This window comes from Poromitra crassiceps (assembly GCF_964638095.1).
Source record: "Poromitra crassiceps genome assembly, contig: HAP1_SCAFFOLD_129, whole genome shotgun sequence".
Classification (NCBI taxonomy): domain Eukaryota; kingdom Metazoa; phylum Chordata; class Actinopteri; order Beryciformes; family Melamphaidae; genus Poromitra; species Poromitra crassiceps.
Window position 1 is genome coordinate 1,591 of NW_028152232.1, and position 22,807 is coordinate 24,397.

At 43.8% G+C, this 22,807-nt stretch overlaps 1 long non-coding RNA gene across 1 annotated transcript; it reads left to right on the forward strand.

Moving 5' to 3' along the window:
* Positions 1-3,603: 3,603 nt before the first annotated feature.
* Positions 3,604-22,511, forward strand: LOC310800869. The gene is made up of 3 exons (XR_014553914.1): positions 3,604-4,080; positions 20,606-20,678; positions 20,784-22,511. It is a non-coding gene; the product is annotated as an uncharacterized lncRNA (long non-coding RNA).
* The last annotated feature ends 296 nt before the right edge of the window (positions 22,512-22,807 follow it).

Below are 22,807 nucleotides of genomic sequence, written 5' to 3' on the forward strand. Positions count from 1 at the left end.
CAGCTATCATAGCAAAGTCATCTTGAGGCTGGATGGGTGTCAATTTTTCTGTTTTGGACATGTATGTACAGTGTCAAGTGAGCAGGAATTTTATAGCTGTCCGCTCCCATTCAGAACACAATGAAAACGCTCCGATTTCGAATAAAGATTAAAAATCTAAAGTCAATTGTACCAGGGCAAACTCACTTGATCCATGTAGAGACATAGCCCAGCTATCATAGCAAAGTCATCTTGAGGCTGGATGGGTGTCAATTTTTCTGTTTTGGACATGTATGTACAGTGTCAAGTGAGCAGGAATTTTATAGCTGTCCGCTCCCATTCAGAACACAATGAAAACGCTCAGATTTTGAATAAAGATTAAAAATCTAAAGTCAATTGTTCCAGGGCAAACTCACTTGATCCATGTAGAGACATAGCCCAGCTATCATAAGGAAGTCATCTTGAGGCTGGATGGGTGTCAATTTTTCTGTTTTGGACATGTATGTACAGTGTCAAGTGAGCAGGAATTTTATAGCTGTCCGCTCCCATTCAGAACACAATGAAAACGCTCCGATTTTGAATAAAGATTAAAAATCTAAAGTCAATTGTTCCAGGGCAAACTCACTTGATCCATGTAGAGACATAGCCCAGCTATCATAAGGAAGTCATCTTGAGGCTGGATGGGTGTCAATTTTTCTGTTTTGGACATGTATGTACAGTGTCAAGTGAGCAGGAATTTTATAGCTGTCCGCTCCCATTCAGAACACAATGAAAACGCTCCGATTTCGAATAAAGATTAAAAATCTAAAGTCAATTGTTCCAGGGCAAACTCACTTGATCCATGTAGAGACATAGCCCAGCTATCATAAGGAAGTCATCTTGAGGCTGGATGGGTGTCAATTTTTCTGTTTTGGACATGTATGTACAGTGTCAAGTGAGCAGGAATTTTATAGCTGTCCGCTCCCATTCAGAACACAATGAAAACGCTCCGATTTCGAATAAAGATTAAAAATCTAAAGTCAATTGTACCAGGGCAAACTCACTTGATCCATGTAGAGACATAGCCCAGCTATCATAGCAAAGTCATCTTGAGGCTGGATGGGTGTAAATTTTTCTGTTTTGGACATGTATGTACAGTGTCAAGTGAGCAGGAATTTTATAGCTGTCCACTCCCATTCAGAACACAATGAAAACGCTCCGATTTCGAATAAAGATTAAAAATCTAAAGTCAATTGTTCCAGGGCAAACTCACTTGATCCATGTAGAGACATAGCCCAGCTATCATAAGGAAGTCGAAATCGGAGCGTTTTCATTGTGTTCTGAAAAATTGACACCCATCCAGCCTCAAGATGACTTCCTTATGATAGCTGGGCTATGTCTCTACATGGATCAAGTGAGTTTGCCCTGGAACAATTGACTTTAGATTTTTAATCTTTATTCGAAATCGGAGCGTTTTCATTGTGTTCTGAATGGGAGTGGACAGCTATAAAATTCCTGCTCACTTGACACTGTACATACATGTCCAAAACAGAAAAATTTACACCCATCCAGCCTCAAGATGACTTTGCTATGATAGCTGGGCTATGTCTCTACATGGATCAAGTGAGTTTGCCCTGGTACAATTGACTTTAGATTTTTAATCTTTATTCGAAATCGGAGCGTTTTCATTGTGTTCTGAATGGGAGCGGACAGCTATAAAATTCCTGCTCACTTGACACTGTACATACATGTCCAAAACAGAAAAATTGACACCCATCCAGCCTCAAGATGACTTTGCTATGATAGCTGGGCTATGTCTCTACATGGATCAAGTGAGTTTGCCCTGGAACAATTGACTTTAGATTTTTAATCTTTATTCAAAATCGGAGCGTTTTCATTGTGTTCTGAATGGGAGCGGACAGCTATAAAATTCCTGCTCACTTGACACTGTACATACATGTCCAAAACACAAACATTGACACCCATCCAGCCTCAAGATGACTTCCCTATGATAGATTGATTGATTGATTTATATTTAGTACAATAGTATTACATAAAGTATGTGACAAAAAGTAGTACAAGGATAAAGAACACAGACAGTTGTTCAACTGATTTTCACTGTGGTCCCAAGAAGGATACAAAGAACATTTAATAGGCTACCTACTTCTCACAAGACCACATTGTTCATGCTTTGCATAATGGGTCACCTAGCCTAGCCTATAGCTTGATAATCTCTTCTATTGATGTCTTCCCTATAGAGGCCATAATCAGGTGAGAGGTAGGCCTAGCCTCTATTGACCAGTGTGAGCTATCGACACACCCTGTTAAGCCTTTCAAGAAATAACACACGGTCTCCTTTGTACAGTATGTCTATTTTCATTCAAACATTAAACTAGAGGTTTATCTTAGTGTTCGTATGTTCATTATATTGGACATAGTTACATTTCTACTTCAATTTTTATGGTTAAAAAAAACGAACTTTATCATGCTTTTACTTTGAAGGCAAAATCATTAAACCCGAGTGAAATTCCTGCTGGCCGGAAGTGAAATTCCTGCTCATTTGACGCTCGTGCTCGCTGGCGCCGCCAGACGGAGAGACGGCCCCAATTCGAGGCGGACGGACGACCATGTTTAGGCCTTTACTGCACTATACGTCAGATCCCTTTGCAATACCAACCCTGTGCAATCCATAAAGGTACATGGACGTTACTCTGCAGAAACTACAGTAACAAAATCACGAATTGCTCTGTTTTTGGAGCTCTGTCTAGTTAATGCGTTAATGTTAGCTAACGGCTAACATTCGCTAGTTAGCCAACCAACCAGCAGCTAACATTAGCTAGCTAGCTAGCTTACCGGAAGCGATATTTTTTTCGGATGATGGCGAAGGCATAACCCACCCCTGGCCCTCTCTGCCTCTGATTAGTGGCAGCGTTATAAACCATAGATATGACTATATTAAAAACATCAACACACTGGCGTCTTTCATGCAGGCTAGCAAGCGTAACTGCTGTATGTCTGTCTGACCTTATACCCCGCTAGCCGGGCGCTTCTCGCTCATACTGAGCACATTAGCGCCCGGCGAGTCACGCATTTCCCATTTTACACTGTGCCATGGTCTAAAAAGCCGGCTCCTACCTGAGTCTTCCTACCCAGCGTGTGCACGTCTTTCCGACAGGGGTGGTTGTTATGGCAACTATCAACAACAACAACTACTACTACTAACTACTACAAGACATAAATAGGCTACGTTGTGTCTGTCGGAGACACGGCCTAACGTTAACATTTAATATGAGCCGAATATCAGCCTGCGCTCAGCTATGTATACAGGAGGAAGTAAACCGGATATTCAGGTGGGTTGTGACGGTTGTTATTGTTGTCAAGTTAAAACTGTCTATAGAGGACTGAATGGATTTGCATAATAGAATAAATCAATTTATCTATATTGACATCATGACTATAAACATGACTAAGCACCATTAAGCACACACGCTTGTGTGTGCTGTAGACTTGTGCAGAGGTTCTTTTACTTTGAAAAACGGCCACTGGAAATGCTTATTGTTGCTCGGCCTATTGTTGCTAGTGGAAAAGAGGTGAAGAAAGCTAGGTCGCACAAGATGGCTACCGGTGTGTGCTAGCATTCTTGAGTGGAACATTATTTATTGTTTATTTTATTTTCCCCTTCCAAAAGTCTACTTTACAACGTTAACTGAGCGAAAGAAGACTCTGTATGCATGGATAATATGGACGTTTAGTTCTGAGAGGAAGCTCCTCTCTCTTATGGACTCAGATGAATGGTTTAGCTGTGAAGCTAGCATTAGCTGTGAAGCTAACACTTATTGGACTATAGTAGTAGGCCTAGCTAGTTACAAACTTTGCCAGTATAACGTTAAATAGTTGAGGAGGAAAAGTCGCTGTCACTGTGTGAAAATGTCTCAAGTCCAGAAGCTGGGAGCCTGGTGAAGCAAGCAGCAACTAACCGCAGCTGTTGAAGAGATATTTGTGCTGTTTGAAAGAATGATAGAGTCCGAGTAGGAAACTTCTCTTGCAAAACAGAAGATTGACCGTCAACAAAAGCTGCTGGACGCGCTTTTAAATCCTGAAGTGCGCTTACATATAGAGAAGGTTGGTGACATGTTTTTCCCCACATTACTAACTGTTCTACTGTACTCCACACGAAGAGGGATGCATCATGCATGCTATTCTTTAGTAAAATGTCATATTTATGTTGACTTTTTTTAGATGGATGAGAAACTTGACCTGTGTTTCAAGAAAGGAACTTTCTTTGTAGCAAATTATATCTGTCGGGCCTGTTGGGAACAAATATAAAACATGTTTTAATTTAATATTGCATTGTTTGAGCAGTATGTTGATGTATGATTTATGTTGATTTAAATCTGTTGATTTTAATCATTTGTTCAAATTTATGTTGACATTCAGATTTTAAAGCACTTTCTAAGTAAAAAAAGGGAGTTGATATTTATCTGGCTGCTTGTATTAATGGATGAAAACGTAGCCATGTGCAGTAATAATGCTGTATCGAGATGCATCGTGCAAATCGTTGACAGATGAATCAAATTGAATCGTGAGGCCAGTGAAGATTCAGTATACATGACCAGGGGTGCCCACGCGTTTTTGAAGAAGAAAGTAGAGCGCACACATCCACTCAGTAGGCAGGTGCCGGACAAATCAATTATAAACTAGAATAAAGAAATTAAGCCCACACACTGAAGTGTCAAGCTCCCCGTCAATAACTGACGTTTCGACAAAGGTGCTTTGTGATCGTCAAGTGACTTTTATCAGCTAAGGCTTTGTTCACACCATATACGCTAGGGCTGCTGCCAGGGCCACTGCTGGCCATTTGGGTGCCCTAAGCGTAATTGTTTTGTCGTGCCCCCCCCCCCCCCACCCCCGCAAAACTTTCAATAACTGTCAAACGAAAGACTGCAAATTCATTAATTATGAACGATGCTAGTGTATCTCACATTACATTACATGTGGCAAACAAACAATTGTTAGAATTACTGTACATGTCAGCAAACAAGTGATTGTTAAAGTGTACATGCAAGCAGGGGCGGACTGGGATCATAATTCAGGCCGGGCATTAGATACCAAGCAGGCCAGGCCGATACGGGCCGACGTGCGTGCCGGCGTCCGAAGGGCGGCGGCGAAAAATGTGGGCTGTTTGAAGCCCAATTTGGGCCGTTTGAAGCCCAATTTGGACCGTTTGAAGCCAGATTTGGGCTGTTTGAAGCCAGATTTGGGCCGTTTGAAGCCCGATTTGGGCCGAGTCCAATTTTACAATGAGATGCACCCACTTTAACCCTGAATAAAGTAATAAAAACACTAGTAAACCAGTAGGCGGCGCCTGGCCTGCTGTTCAGTGAGTGTTTTTTTTTTTTGGTGCCCTCAGTCACATGATGCCCTACGCAGTCTGCGTACTCTGCGTATAGGGTGCGGCGGCCCTGGCTGCTGCAATTTGCAATCAAATCGTATATTGACGATTGAAGGGAGTGATCGACAATTGGCTTTTCTACAGCGATATTTAAGGCGATTTGAACTAATTTACGTTATAAAAAAATATATCTAGAAGCTGCACCCAACTGATGTTGGTGAGTGAAGTTAGTTGGATAGTGATACAGTGATAATCTGGGCCAGATCTGACTCTTCATGATATGACTTGAGCTCGCCCCGATTAGGCTCTCTCAATTCGTCCGGGTCCATCATTGCTTGCTGGGTGGGATACACAGATACTGCTTCGCAAGCACACAGAGCTTCCTGTACCTGTAAAGATTGAAATATTTGTATTTAATGCCTGTATTTAATAATGCAACATGATACAAAAAAAAAAAAAAAATCGTGTAGCTGCTCTCGTGGCAGGGGTGGGATGCAGGGCTCCTTGAAGTACTGATCCAACTCGTTGACTTCAGGCTCAGGACTGCAGTAATCCTCTCCTAACAATGTGTCACGTGCTGTGACACTTGTGCTTTGGGAGGATGGGCGGTGTTCCTCTGTGGCCAGGGAGACATCAATGCCTGGAAAACCTGCATAAAGATCACTGTCTCTCTCTGACGGCCACACGAATGGCTGGTTCCACAAAGCGGAGGTGCTTGTGCCTCGGATGGAGAACCGCGGCAATAAGCGCTGCCTTACCTGTGAAAATAAAATCAAATATTTTGGAGACTGGCTGTCATTGTAGCCTTGGTGCCAGTAGATGGCAGTATTGTCTTTGCTAAAGGCGAGCCCCATTAGATTACAATTAGGGATGCACCGATCGATCGGCACGTGACCGGAAATGGCCGATTTTCACGTGATCGGCCTCGATCGGTGATCTGTTCCGGTCACTCTAAATAGCCGATTCTGTGAGCCGATTTTCACATGACGTGCGCGCACCCCAAAGCACCGAGACAGGCACCCAGCCACCACACCACACACGCCAGCATACCTTCCTCGTTGTGGATTTTTTTCACCGTCAGTGAAGTAGACAAAGCTCGCAGTTTGTCACACATGCAAGTCGAAAATAAGCCGTGGAGACAGAGATGCGGCCGAGTCCCGCTCGGCTGGAGTCCAGTCAGAGCGGCTCGCTTCACCTCACTGGCCTCTCTCTCTCTGCTCTCTCTCCCCGGGAAGCGGTGCTCCAGCAACCCTCCACCGCGCACAGCCGGCTTGGCGAGGTGAACGCGAGCATTGTGTCCAGTATGATAACCATTCCCCGACCTGCTTTTCCATTCCACATCAGCGCTGCTGCCTCAGCCTGTCAAGTCATGTTGTAACGTGACGTGGATACAGGAGAGACTATTTGTTTCGTATTGCAAATAGAACGACATGAGAACGACGGACATAATAATAAAAATGCATCGGACTCACAAGTGTGCAACGTTTTCTGTGCGTGACGATATTTTTTCGGATGGCAGATAAAAATACGCATACCAAACTTCGGACTGTGTGTAAACTCCGCCTGATATTCAGACTGAAGATCGTTACTGTAACTCATAAACTCATTTCCCCTCTACTCAAGAGGACTGGTCTGGAGCCAGTCTATAAACTCCTTGTCCATGGATCATTTTGATGTTCTGTTGCACCTGTTTTCTTTTGGAAAAGTAAATGCATGATAGCTGTGGGATATAGGCTATTGGATTTAATTTAATTTTTGTATTCATTGTATTTGCACAAAAAAGCTCTGTCCAGTAGCCTAACCTGGAACACTTTTATTTTGAGATGTGTTTGAGTGAGAAGGTCCTACTTCATGCAAATGATAAGAATTGTTTATTTGTTTATTTGGATCCCCATTAGATGTAAGAATTGTTCTATGAATCTTAATTTTTAAACAAAGTTACAAAAACGTTTGTGTAAGCTGTCAATTGTTGTTTTTAGAAAAAAAAATCGGAATCGGCAAAAATCGGTATCGGCAAGTCAGACTAGGGCTGCACGATATATCGTTTACACATCGACATTGCGATGTGCGCATGCGCGATAGTCACATCGCAGGACGTGCGATGTCAAAAGCAAATTAACTCGTCATGTTGCTTGATAAACTCTCACTTTAGGGGTAGCCTACTGAGTGAAATGCAGGCTCTCTCAAAGGAGAGAGACGCCCCGCTACTGTACTCACTCATTTAATGCTTAGCTTCAACACAACAAACATGCACAGAGAGCAAAATTGAATTGTTTTTGCTTATGTTGCGTTGCTGACAGTAGCCTGTCTGTAAACGATGTGGTTGCGGAGGCGGACTTGTCCACAGCTTGCAGCGCACTCGCATACAGCAGGCTGGCTGCTGTAACTCAACATGTCCGTGGAGTGGAGATATTTACTCTTGAAACACCAAAAAGCAAGACCGCAACTTATGACACGAAGGCTAAAGTGATTACTGAGAAGTTGTCCGTGTATCACCGCAGCTCTCTCTCCCCCTCAGTCTGATGATGCATCAGATGATAGCAGTAACGTTACGGTAGAGGTAATCATACATAGCGACTCATTTACACAAAACATGTCGGTGAAAATAAAAAGACAATAGACATAGCTGGGCAATTAAATGTATATTTATTACTTTTCACGAATGAATTGTTTGTCACCGGTCGGCTGCATGTGAATCCTCGTCTCTGTACTGCCCTGCGTGCGCTCAAAAACCGGAACTCCCCAAATGCGGAGCGTACCACTTGGTAGTTTCTGGAGGGGGGTCAGACCAAGTGTGTGAAGTAACCGTGTGAAGTGGCAGCGGTGTTTCATTGTTGATTTATTGAAACGTTAGAAGAACGAAAGAAGTTGAAAGCATTGATTTTAATCAATTAAATCTAATGTTTTTCTGCAAATAGCATCATTGGGAGGTAGATTCTGGCACTCAATATTAGGGGTGGGCAATATATCAAATTTATATCCATATTGTATTGTGATTTGAGACCATAGTCTTAGATGTTGGATGGTAATATGGTGATACAGCATACATGTTGTCTTTCCCTGGTTTTAAAGGCTGCATTACACTAAGTGAAGTATAGGCTAGTGACATTTTAAAGTAGAATGTCATAACTCACTTTTTCATGTAAGTCATGGAAATCCATTGGTCAAAATGTGTATGCACCCTGATAGATGACGCTCTGAGGCCTACCAGTAGGTCACAGCCCAGTGGTTGAGAAACATTAAAATACCTAATTTCCCCTCCAAAATCAGATGGACTCCTCTACAAAATCATCCCAATCATTCTAGAAATATTATTTTCTTTCAAATAGAGCTAACCTGGTGAAAATCTGTATTTTTTCATATCGCAATATATATCGCATGGGCGGGGAATATCGCAATGTCAGTTTTTTCCAATATCGTGCAGCCCTAAGTCAGACTATTCAAAAATCGGAAATCGGAATCGGCCAAGAAAATGGCAATCGGTGCATCCCTAATTACAATGCATGGTATTATTTATTATCGTTATTTTTATGGTTCAAGTAACTTACAGGGATCATGGGAGGGTATGCGCTTCCTCAGGGAGTTGCTTACTGTGGTCTTGAATTCTGTCACCTTCGCTGACTCTCCATCGTGTGGCTTCAGGTGTTGAGAGAGCAGAGAGCAGGCTGTAGGTTACAGGATGAACCAGAGAGCAGGCTGTAGGTTACAGGATGAACCAGAGAGCAGGCTGTAGGTTACAGGATGAACCAGAGAGCAGGCTGTAGGTTACAGGATGAACCAGAGAGCAGGCTGTAGGTTACAGGATGAACCAGAGAGCAGGCTGTAGGTTACAGGATGAACCAGAGAGCAGGCTGTAGGTTACAGGATGAACCAGAGAGCAGGCTGGAGGTTACAGGATGAACCAGAGAGCAGGCTGTAGGTTACAGGATGAACCAGAGAGCAGGCTGGAGGTTACAGGATGAACCAGAGAGCAGGCTGGAGGTTACAGGATGAACCAGAGAGCAGGCTGGAGGTTACAGGATGAACCAGAGAGCAGGCTGTAGGTTACAGGATGAACCAGAGAGCAGGCTGGAGGTTACAGGATGAACCAGAGAGCAGGCTGGATGTTACAGGATGAACCAGAGAGCAGGCTGTAGGTTACAGGATGAACCAGAGAGCAGGCTGGAGGTTACAGGATGAACCAGAGAGCAGGCTGTAGGTTACAGGATGAACCAGAGAGCAGGCTGTAGGTTACAGGATGAACCAGAGAGCAGGCTGGAGGTTACAGGATGAACCAGAGAGCAGGCTGTAGGTTACAGGATGAACCAGAGAGCAGGCTGGAGGTTACAGGATGAACCAGAGAGCAGGCTGGAGGTTACAGGATGAACCAGAGAGAGACACACGTGGGACTCGCTGCACAAGGCTTTAAAGAGTGAAGAGCAGGCAGGATATCCTCAAGTGTCTGCCAGTTGTCATTTCAAGGGTTCTGGTGTTGGAGAGCCTAACGTTCCCGTCTGAGAGGGTCGCTGACGGCTGTGCGGCAGTATTGGATCAGTTTGTGGTTGGGCAATTTCTGGTCTTCCTGCTTCCTCTTCAGAGCAGCGGTTGCTACTGTACTGTGTACGGCTGGGTATTGGCAAGGTCCTCACGATACGAATCGTATCACGATACATGGATCACGGTACGATTGTATCACGATACATTGTGATACAATACATATTGCGATATATTGCAATACTCATAATTTACTGAACATTTTATTCGCTGTGTACCACCCAGGTAGTGTAATAATATCTACATCACTTTATATTGACATAGTGGACAAATTGAGTCAAAACTACTGAGTGTTGAGTGTGTTACTGAACGCATTGAAATAAAAAGTATTCTTATTGTGTCACTGAACACACAGCTGTGCAAAAAAATCAATATAGCGATATATCACGATATTTTTCTGAAATATCAATACAGTATTTCAGAAAAAAGTATCACAATATATTGCCGTATCGATTTTATTGCACAGCCCTAGTACTGTGGTGAAAGTATGGCACAAGTCTGCTACATGCGCCAATCAAATGACTCACACTTGCGGTGTGAGTCATGTTGCTGGTTTGCTAACACCATGTTGCTGGTTTGCTAACACCATGTTGCTGGTTTGCTAACACCATGTTGCTGGTTTGCTAACACCATGTTGCTGGTTTGCTAAAACCATGTTGCTGGTTTGCTAACACCATGTTGCTGGTTTGCTAACACCATGTTGCTGGTTTGCTAACACCATGTTGCTGGTTTGCTAACACCATGTTGCTGGTTTGCTAACACCATGTTGCTGGTTTGCTAACACCATGTTGCTGGTTTGCTAACACCATGTTGCTGGTTTGCTAACACCATGAACACCAGAACTGCGTGTCTGTAGGACAGACAGCCGTCTTCAACTCCCAGTCCTCCTGAATAAAGTGGCAAGTCACAGTTACATTATGACTCGGTCGTAAGAGCTGTCCACGAGTCTGTTGCTATGGCCACCGCATCACGAGTCTGTTGCTATGGCCACCGCATCACGAGTCTGTTGCTATGGCCACCGCATCACGAGTCTGTTGCTATGGCCACCGCATCACGAGTCTGTTGCTATGGCCACCGCATCACGAGTCTGTTGCTATGGCCACCGCATCACGAGTCTGTTGCTATGGCCACCGCATCACGAGTCTGTTGCTATGGCCACCGCATCACGAGTCTGTTGCTATGGCCACCGCATCACGAGTCTGTTGGTATGGCCACCGCATCACGAGTCTGTTGCTATGGCCACCGCATCACGAGTCTGTTGCTATGGCCACCGCATCACGAGTCTGTTGCTATGGCCACCGCATCACGAGTCTGTTGCTATGGCCACCGCATCACAAGTCTGTTGCTATGGCCACCGCATCACAAGTCTGTTGCTATGGCCACCGCATCACGAGTCTGTTGCTATGGCCACCGCATCACGAGTCTGTTGCTATGGCCACCGCATCACGAGTCTGTTGCTATGGCCACCGCATCACGAGTCTGTTGCTATGGCCACCGCATCACGAGTCTGTTGCTATGGCCACCGCATCACGAGTCTGTTGCTATGGCCACCGCATTGACACTTTCCAAATCAGCCCTCAGTTTTGCTGCACTGCCCTCATACATCTTCTCCACCCTTGTAGCTGCTTGTACTCCGGCTCCACAAACGCCATTAACTGCCGGAAGCCTCCCCCCTCCACAAAGCTTAAAGGAACACTCTGCCCATTTTCAACCAGCTTTGTATCATTAGAACATCAGTAGTATATCAGAAAACTATAAACGGTTTTGAAGTCTGTCATTTAATTTGACAGTTATTGAGTGTTAAAGTGTGGACCAGTGACATCACTGGTCCACACTAACTCAAATTAATAACTCATTAACACAAATCAACTCTCAATAACTGTCAAACTAGATGAATGACTTCAAAACCATTTACAGTTTTCTGATATACTACTGATGTTCTAATGATACAAAGCTGGTAGAAAATGGGCGGAGTGTTCCTTTAACGGGAGCATATCTCCAGCCACCATTTTCGTCAGGAGCTGGGACGGCATCACAACGGTGTTTGTTGCTGCTCGCAAAAGAGGTAATGCGAGACTGCTTTTCATCTGCCCCTGTTAGGTTGACGTTTTCCTTGTGCTTTATACGCATGTGGTTAAAGGGATACACCACTTTTTTGGAAGTTTAGCTCATTTGCCACATCCCCCCCACATAACCAAGATACACCATGCCTTACTGGCACTGTCCACTCAGTTTACAGTGAGCTACAGTTGTGAAGTTAGTAATTATCGCCATAGAATGGAGGTTAATGGTACAGCTGTTAAAAATCTGCCAAAACACACATATCATGGCACCAAAATACATGTAGTGCTTCAGGTACTTACACACAATGAAATATTAATCCAAAATACACATAATCTGTCTTTTTGGAAGGAAAAGAGGTAGCCAGCACGACTTTCTAAACATGGCCGCCGACCTTGTGCCGGTAAGGCATGGTGTATCTTGGTTATGTGGGGGGATGTGGCAAATGACCTAAACTTCCCAAAAAGTGGTGTATCCCTTTAAGCATCGAACTGGTATGTCTGTGATACGCAAGTTTAGCATTACATAACCTGCACTGCACAGTCGTGTCGTCCCTTCTGTCGAAATACTTCCAAACGTTGCTCTTATGCGGCGCCATGTTGTCTCTGTCTGTATCGCCAGATTCACGTGTGGTGTCGTGTGCAGAGCTACCATTTTTAAAGGGGAGGGGGGTAGGGCGAGTACCCGGACAGCTGAAACCTGACGTTACAAAAGAGTACTCGAGTACCCGAGTACCCCCATCCCTCACTGGAGCTGAGTGTGAGAGAGACACTGCTCGCTCCAGTCCACTCTCACTGGCCCCTCTCTGCTGCCTTCCACCGGGGCACCACAGCCACAGTCTCTCCCGCTCTCCGTCTGTCTCGCTCTCTCTCTGCCTCGGTCCGTGCTGGCTACTTCCTCAAATTCTGGCCGAATCATGAGCGAGGCAGACCGCAGCAGATCTCGCGTGCACTCCGCACGGGGTCCAAACAGTATAGAAATCAAAGTTTTACCACATGGGTCAAAAATGTGGTCAAAACACGGCTCAGTGTAGCCTACTTACCGTACTTCATTTATACCTCTCCAGCTCTGCTGAGAGCCCATCAGAGAAAGTGCAAGTGGAATGGGGTCGCTCAGAGACTGTTTTATAAATGTAAAATAAATCTTAAATAGCCCACAGCAGATACAAAAAACATGAGCATATGTATTTGATGTACAGACTTTTGAAACAGGCATTTAAACTAAAGAAATGCAGTATGTCTCCCTGGAGGTGAGGACCGTCCCCGAGTCATTTCCTCAAATGCTGCCTGGTAGAGCAGCACTCTGACACATTCAGACAGAGTCCCAGCGGGCTGCGGGGGCACAAAGGTTTTGTTGAATGCAAGCTACCTCACTGATTGGCTCCGCCTAGTGATGTGAACAGGCGGGACATTCTAAGCAGTTCAGCACCGCCCAATTCAACTTAGAAGCTGAGATAATCACACTTTTGTGAAAGGAAACATTTCAAGCACATCACTGACTCTGAACCTAATATTTTCTGATTTAGTGACACCTAAAACATTTGAACAGTCATTTCCTTCAATAAAACAGCAAAAACAAAGGAATTTTCATAGCAAAATATTATTTTTTAGCTGCAACAGCAGCTCTGTGGGATCGTCACTTTGGCTGTTTCCAAAGTTTTTATTGAATAATTCAAAAACCCCTTCACCAAAAAATATAAAAATTTACATACGGCAAGTAGAGACCATGAGTGACTATGCCAGAAAGAATGGGCAGGATTCATCCATAGGTGGCGCTATACACGTGTGTACAACATGTGTAAGCATTTCAAAATGCACAACTTTCTTGAATAATTCAAATTCAAATCCCCTTGACCAAAAATGTTCAAAGAACAGTTCAAATGGTAACAGAGGCCGCCGGTCCCATCTGTTTACCAGTAGTACCATGGTCTTCATCAATCACTCCACGCTGAGAGGAAAAGCACGCCGTGCTAACAGAGGCCGCCGGTCCCATCTGTTTACCAGTAGTACCATGGTCTTCATCGAACAGTTCAAATGTTCAAAGTACAGTTCAGTTATTTTGAGGAAAAAAGAAAATAAATTTGTACAGTTATGTATGTATGTACTATGGGATGCTGCAACGATGCAAGTCCAGTTCAAAGTTATTGTTATGATGTACAGTTATGGATGTGAGTAGTCCAGCTGAGTGTGGTAAGCTATGAAACACACTCCTGAGTGCAAGGCGACATCACAGGTCTTGCACCTTATTTTGGTCTCGCTGCGCTTGCCCCTGCTTGTGCAGACCTTACACCTTCTTGCTGGTCTTGCCTTGCTGGTGGGCCGCAGGTAATCCAGAATGTGTTTGCCAATCGGGATATTGAGCCTGCAGTCTGGGTCGGTCCTGTATGGTGCCCTGCGTGCCTCACCCCCCTCAACTGCAACTTCCTCCTCCTCCTCCTCCACAGGTAGCTTTGAGGTCCATGACTTCACCACCCTCCGCATGAACTCCAAGAGGGTTTTACACTCCCCTGGGTTCCTGGCTTTGTAGAGGATGTAGGCGTTGAACATGCACACTTGGAACAGATATGCTACAAACTTCTTGGGCCAGTTCAGTGTCTTCCGGATGAAGGGGTAGTAGGCTATGTTTTGGTCCAACCTATCCACCCCATTCATGGAGGAGTTGTATGCTACAACACACTCTGGCTTGAGCTGAGCCACTTTGCTTGTCTGTCCCTTCTGCCACACGTCCACGCTCTGCATGGTGTCTTTGTGGCACGTTGTCACCATCTTCACCAGCCGTTTGTCCTGCCAAGCTAAAACCATCACCCTCTCATTGTGACGCACAACTTTTCCCCCCACCCCCAGCTCAGCCTTTGTCACCTCCCTGATGATCGGAGGTTCCCCCCTATTTTTCCTCAGCGTTCCACACACATTAGTTTGTGCTCCCAGTAAACGCTCACACAGTGCAACAGAGTTGTAAAAGTTGTCCATGTAGAGCGTGTAACCATGACCTGGCAGGCGATCGAGGAGCGAGAACACAGTGTCTGGCAGAGTGCTAGGTACCCCAACATAAGGCTGCATGTTGAAGCAGTACCCTGTGGCAGAGTCACACAGTATATACGATTTGATGCCATACTTTACCGGCTTCTGTGGGTTATACACCTTGAAAGACAGACGGCCCCTCCACAGCATCATACCCTCATCAATACAAATGTTTTGACCTGGTTGGTACAGCTCCTTGAACTTGTTGACTAAATAGTTCAACACAGGACGGACTTTAGTCATTTTGTCCATCGCATCCTGTGCTGCACTGTCACTGTAGTGAAGGAAGCGCCAGATCAGTTGGAACCGGTTCCTTGCCATTGTCTTGTTGAAATAGGGAGTTGCATCTATTTCGTCAGTACTCCAATACAATGCAATGCTTGGTTTCTTTATGTAACCAGTAGGGGTGTCACAATATATCGTCCCACGAAATTTCGCGATAGTAAAACGTCACGATATGTATCGTTGAGATGAAATCTCATATCGTGAAAAAAGAAAAAAATTTTTTTTTTTTTTTTTTTCAAAAGTAGACAAAGAAACGTACTTGTTTGTTGAAGTTCAATGTGTGGAAAGTAGTTCAGTTGAACAAGTCTCTGAAGAGACACATGAGAAGTTATACAGGAGAGAAACCATTCAATTGAGTTTCTGGCAAAACTGTTTACTTGATAGGAAAAACTGAAGATGCATAAAAAATAGACTAAGAAAAGTCTTGTTGTTTGAGTTTGAAGAAAAACTGAAGATGCATAATGAGAATTTATACTGCTGAGAAACCTTTTAGTTCAAAGTAAATCTAAGTGACGGTGTAACTCATTCTATTTCAAGATAAGCCTTATCTCCAATCTCATGTTTTTTCTAGTTGTTATTGTAATAACAATTTCCCACAACAGCATGTTTTGTATTTGTGCATTTCAAATAAAATACTACTTTTCCAGTCATATATTGTCATTATTCAAGTTTAAAAAAATATTGTTAAAATCGTATCGTATCGTTATCGTGAACCCAGTATCGTGATACGTATCGTATCGTGAACTGAGTGTATCGTGACACCCCTAGTAACCAGTGATGAACGTGAGTCCAAAAAATGTTTTCAGTTCTAGGACTGACACTGGTTTCCAAGCATTACCCCTGCTATGTGGCAGACTGTCCGGGTGTGCTTGGAAATACTGAGTGGCAAAATTGTTTGTCTGGTCCACAATGTGCTGGAGCAGCTCATCGTTGGGCTACCTGGGCTACCGTTAGCTCCACCAAGCTGCACCGTGGTTTCTGCAGTGGGAAAAGTTTTTTCCTGGTCGCCACCAGAAGTGGTGGCACCGGTATCACCACTAGTGCCTTCTCCAGCGATCGCCACACGTTTAGGCACAGAATACAAGCTCTCTTGCAGAGTAAGCTGCTTGTACTTCTCTGGTTTCCTCTTACGCTTCGCCATGTCTGCCTCATCAAAGGATCGCCGCTCACTACAAAGGACCACCGCGTTTCCGTTTCCCCAAACGACTTCTTCTGTGTTTCTACTCCACTTTATCTCATCGGGAGAGCACTGTCGCCACCTAATGGGTTTGTAAAATAGGTTATAGACCTCCAATACCTACAATAATTGTACAGGAGATGCAGGAGGCTTTGATCGACGCCCCACCGTCAAAAAACGCATTGGACGTCGAAAGACGTCCATGGCACTCTACGTCACTATTTAATTGGACGTCGAAAGACGTCCATGGCACTCAATGAGTTAATAGTAGACACCAACTGATTCAATTTAAAGTCACCCACCGTCTTCACTATTCTAACCATAAGTTGCACAGGATTTACTCGTCTGTCTCACCACTGTGTGACAGGTGTCGTGTATTGGAGGGCACTCTGTCTCATGCTTTTTGGTTTTGCCCTTCACTGACTGAGTTCTGGGCCAAAGTATTCGATTGGTACTCTAAGGCCTACAGGGTGACCCTTCAACCGGAGGCAGAGCTCGCCATTTTTGGCTGCTCTGACTCATCTTTGAGTTTTTCTACAGCTGTGCAGCAAGCTCTGACACAGGGGACAATCGTTGTCAAGAAACTTATCCTACAGGAATGGAAGTCCCCCTCCCCACCATCTTTTCAGCTATGGCTCAGTATGACTTCTGTCATACAGATGGAGAGACTTAGGTTCCTGAGAATCAATTCACTCTGGAGATTTTCGGTCGTTTGGGGCCCGTTCCTGGCCTACCTTGACGAGGTCAGGGATGATGAGTGACTTGTGTGGGACCCTATGCCATGTATAAGTTTTACAAGCACTTCCATTGTTGTGATATTGGAGTGTGTGTGTGTGTGTGTGTGTGTGTGTGTGTGTGTGTGTGTGTGCGTGTGTGTATGTGTATATATATTACGTTTATTTTATTTTATTGTCTAATTTGTTGTTTTTTGTGTGTTTGTTATTTGTGAAAAAGAAAATAGAGGGAGACTGTACATTCTGAGTTACTTCTTGTTTCATTGGGGATTGTGATTGTATGATTACAACCAATGTGTACTGTACTCTACCTTGCAAATAAAAACACTTAAATAGAAAATGGAAGCGTACAGTTTATAGTCTGTATTCAGGACACTGATGGGTCTATATGATTTACAGTCTGATTTGTCTTTGCCCTCCTTCGGTATCACAGAAATAAAGGCCTCATTCCACGAAGGGGGGAGGTCCCCTTCCGTCATGACATGATTAAAACAAGACTTGAGCAGCGGAAGCATTATTCCCCTCATAGATTTGTAAAAATCCGGTGGATATCCATCCAATCCTGGCGATTTGCCTGATTTGAGTGATGAAATTGCTTTATCTATTTCCTCACTTGTGATTTCAGAGGTGAGTCTATCATTATCCTCCTTTCCCAATGAGGGAAGATCTAATGAGTTTAAGAATTCTTCTATTGTATCTTCACTCACCTTCTCAGGTTGGGTGTATAGTGTTTTATAATATGTTTCAAATGCTTTTTGGATGCTTTCCAATTTGGTGGTTATTTTTTTTGTGACGGGGTCTCGAATTGTGTTTTCAGCTTGTTGTTTACAAAGTCTCCAGGCTAATAATTTTGTCGCTTTTGGGCCGGCCTCATAATATCTCTGTTTCATAAATCGCATTTTCTTCTCGACCTCTTCACTGTGTATTTTATCTATTTATTTTTTAATATTTTTCATTTGTGAAAGGGCAGAGGAATCTCTGGTAGTACTATGAAGCCGTTCCAAATCTTTAAGTTTAGTTTCCAAATCAAGCAGTTTTCCAGCTTTTAGCTTTTTCAGAAAGGATGAATAGGCTATAATTTTCCCCCTGAGAAAGGCTTTAGCCGTGTCCCACAATATCACAGAGTTGACCTCTCCATTATCGTTGTGTTGAAGGAATTCCTTCATATCATGTGTCATTTTGGCTTTAAATGCCTCACTGTTCAGCATACCTGTGTTCAATCTCCACACAGTTTCCTTTGGGGCACTGTCCAGGTGTAATTCTAGATATAGACCGGAATGGTCGGAGAGGTCCCTCTGGCCTATTCTACAGTCCCTAATTCTATGCAGGTCACTTAGGACATTATTTACCTGATGACCTGTCCGATGATAGGGACATTTGCAGACAGTGTCAAATGTTGTATGCACAAGCTAATGTGTTAATTTGTAAATTTGGTATGTGCTCTGTACCTGTGAAGACTGCGCTTTTGAAAGCATTCTGTACCTCCATGTAGGCTATACTGCCCACTTGTGGCGGCGCTGCAGAAAGAGCAGTATGCAGAGATGATCTGTAGCATACAATGATGGAATGAGGCTGCTGCTCAAGATGCCACGATGCAGCAGTGCAAGCCAGATGTTTGTCAGTGTTGGTGCTCAAGATGCCACGATGCAGCAGTGCAAAGCCAGATGTTTGTCAGTGTTGGTGCTCAAGATGCCACGATGCAGCAGTGCAACAAGCCAGATGTTTGTCAGTGTTGGTGCTCAAGATGCCACGATGCAGCAGTGCAACAAGCCAGATGTTTGTCAGTGTTGCTGCTCAAGATGCCACGATGCAGCAGTGCAAAGCCAGATGTTTGTCAGTGTTGGTGCTCAAGATGCCACGATGCAGCAGTGCAAAGCCAGATGTTTGTCAGTGTTGGTGTGCCCACCTGTTCTGCTGTTGTGCCTAATCTCATGTACAGCTGTATGTGTAGCTCTCTGACTCTACCAACAGTGTGATTTCATTGCTGATGAACCTGTACTAAGCTCAGTCAGGCTCTTTTCCACTTTATGGAACCATTGGTGTTCTAGCCTTTATGTAATCACCATGTGACTTTGTGGATATTGCCTATTTTTATTCTTGTTTTATGTATTGTTTTCTACTGTCTGTGTGCTATGGACTGCTTAAAGTTTGATTGATTGATTGACACCTACACACACGTGTCGTGCGCACACACACACACACTAAACTAAACATCTAAACATTACATTACATCATTTGGCAGACGCTTTTATCTAAAGCGACTTACAGTAACACATTGTTGTCAACAATAGAGAAATCAACTATGCAACACAATCTATGACAACTTCTGAAGGAATACGTGCCTGAGTTTGAGCGTCTGACTCTAGCCAGCTGACCATGTTTACAATTTAAAAACTGCGACAGTTCACACAACCTTAAGATGACATGCATATATTATACATCCAACTCTTGAGCTAATTCTGCTCTCACTCAGAATGTTAAAATATAAGCAATGTGATGTATACCTTTTGAGATATTAACGTTTGTTTGGCACAACTCGTATAGTTCACTGCCGTGGGGGTACACATTTTTATGGTGGCAGTGACGTCACGCTGATTCGTCCTATAGTGGTATTTTTTTTTTTTGAGAGAGAGAGAGTGAGAGAGAGAGATAGAGATAGAGATAGAGATGTTCAAGAAGGGCCCAGATGGAGCCTGAAAAGGTGTGTTTTTAGTCTTTGCCGAGTGATTTTTTTTTAGCCAGTGATTCAGCCGTCCTGACCGAAGGTGGAAGCTCGTTCCAACATTGAGGTGCCAGGGACGAGAAGAGTCGCAAAACGGTTGAGCGACTTTTGAGCCCCTGTAGCAAAGGAGGGGCGAGGCGTCCTGCACTGGTGGAGGAGCGGAGGGAGCGGTGAGAGGTTTGGAGCCTGACCATAGATTGTAGGTACAGAGGGGCTGTCTGGTGTACTGCCCTGTAGTCCAGAACCAGTCTTGAATTGGAAAAACAGCTGGTTGTCAAGGATCAGCCCAAGGTTCTTAGCTGTTGGGAGGGAAGCACAGTACAGTGGTATTGTCAGTGGAGATGGAGAGGTCTGTGAGAGGGCAGTCTTTCCCTGGGAGGAAGAGTAGCTCTGTCTTACCAAGGTTGAGCTTGAGGTGGTGGGCAGACATCCAGTCATCGATGTCTTTGAGGCAAAAGCCATGAGATGAGATCACATGGCCAAGAGATCTGATATAGGAATCTGTCTTAATTTATTCATTGAAATCATCCTCTGCTATTTAAAAACTCAGAAATCTTCAACCTTTAGATTGTAATATTTGTAGACCTGCAAACCTATGATTATCTTAATACATTTTAAACAACATACCAATCAATTTTGAACAATTTCCTAAAGAATTTGAGACTCAAATTTGTAATTAAATAGTATATGACTGATTTAATTTAACCCCTGCTGTATCCACAGAGCTGCTTGGTGGGAGGACAGACATCTGGCGTAGGAGGGGAAGAGCATTGTCAAAATGAATTCTTCAGAAGAGGTGAGAAAAATATCACTGTTGTATCACTGATGTTGCAGCACACACACACACACACACACACACACACAGTCCCCCTGCCCTAATTCTTTCTTTGTGTCTTTATAGACGGTTTTCACCAGAGCGCAACCCCACAGCACTTCCTTTTTCTCAGCATTCGGCAAACTGCAGAAATATTCACTCGACATCGTTACTTTTGTTTTCGCTGCTCAGCTGTATAGACGGTTTTCACAGAATGGTCAGTCCTGCACTTGAATGTTTTTTTTTCTTTTATGTCCATAGCAAACACTGCAACAGGAAGTGAGTGGGGGTTCAATTTAGAATGTTTTTGTTGTCAAGTTAAAACCGTCTATAGAAACAGAGAGACACCAACAAGAGACCCAAACGCATTCACACTGGAGATAAGCCCTACAAATGTGACCAATGTGGGAGCAGTTTCAGTCAGTTAGGTAGCCTAAAAACACACAAACGCATTCACACTGGAGATAAGCCCTACCACTGTGACCAATGTGGAGGCAGTTTCAGTGTGTTAGGTAACCTAAAAACACACAAACGCATTCACACTGGAGATAAGCCCTACCACTGTGACCAATGTGGAAGCAGTTTCAGTCGGTTAGGTAGCCTAAAAAGACACAAACGCATTCACACTGGAGATAAGCCCTACCACTGTGACCAATGTGGAAGCAGTTTCAGTCAGTTAGGTGACCTTAAAACACACAAATGCATTCACACTGGAGAGGAGCCCTACCACTGTGACCAATGTGGAAGCAGTGTCAGTCGGTTAGGTAGCCTAAAAAGACACAAAAGCATTCACACTGGAGATAAGCCCTACCACTGTGACCAATGTGGGAGCAGTTTCAGTCAGTTATATCACCTAAAAACACACAAACGCATTCACACTGGAGAGAAGCCCTACAAATGTGACCAATGTGGGAGCAGTTTCAGTCGCTTAGGTAACCTAACAACACACAAACGCATTCACACTGGAACGGGCTACTGGTGTGACTGCTGTAAGAAAATGGTAAATGGCCTGCATTTATATAGCGCTTTTATCCAAAGCGCTTTACAATCAGTAGGTAGTCTACATTCACCCATTCATACACCGATGGCGGCAGGCTGCCACGCAGGGTGCCTACACACCATCGGGAGCAAGGAGGGTTAGGTGTCTTGCCCAAGGACACAACGACGGCAGCTGGGAGGGAGCGGGGATCGAGCCGCCAACCCTTGCGTCATTGGCCGACCCGCTCTACCTCCTGAGCTAAAGCCGCCCCAGAAGTGAAGAAAATGTTCACTTGGTCATCTAGTCTGAAGAAACACCGCTGCATCTAACCTGAAGAGCGCCCTCCACTCTCTGCAGACGGAACAAACTTCTCTCTGTCCAACCACACAAGTAATCAATGAATCAGTTCAGTGACAGTCTGATTATGCATAATTATGTTTGTTTCTGACATTGCATTGCTAGAATGTAAACAACAATGTAAGAATGTCATCACAAAGTAAATGGAGAGCTTGTGAAACTGTCTGATTTGTGATTACTACAGCAGAATAACATGCAGCTAATATCAGCATTATTTTTTCTGACCCACCATACAGAGCGTCATATTTTGCATTGACATATATTGAAGATATATTGTCCCTAAGGTTTACTAACATGAGATCTGTGGGGTTGGTGACTGTTGGATGTGGTTTACTTTCTCTACTTTTTCTGATGTGGCTTAAGACTGTTTCATGATGGAGATATGTTACGATGATATGAGTTATATACAGTATGTGTGAATAATGATATGCTATGGTTGTAGATGAGAAATGTTTTTGTTGATATGGCAAGGGGGGAGGGTAGGGTGTCTTGTCTTGGTCCTGTCTTTTTTTGTTCTTTTTTGTCTCTTTAGTATTTGTATCATTTGTAAATGTTTATGTAAAAAAAAAACTATAAAAATGTGGTCACAAAACAAGTGTACTAACATGAATGAAACAAGAACAGTGACATCAACAAAGGTGAGTTCATATTAAAGGCACAATGAATTTAAACCCCATCTCTTCAGTGTATTACTTCTAGCCTGGCATTAACTAAAGTAACTTAAGTCACAACAAGCATTGCCTATAGCCTACATGAATGATCTGTGGCAGCATAA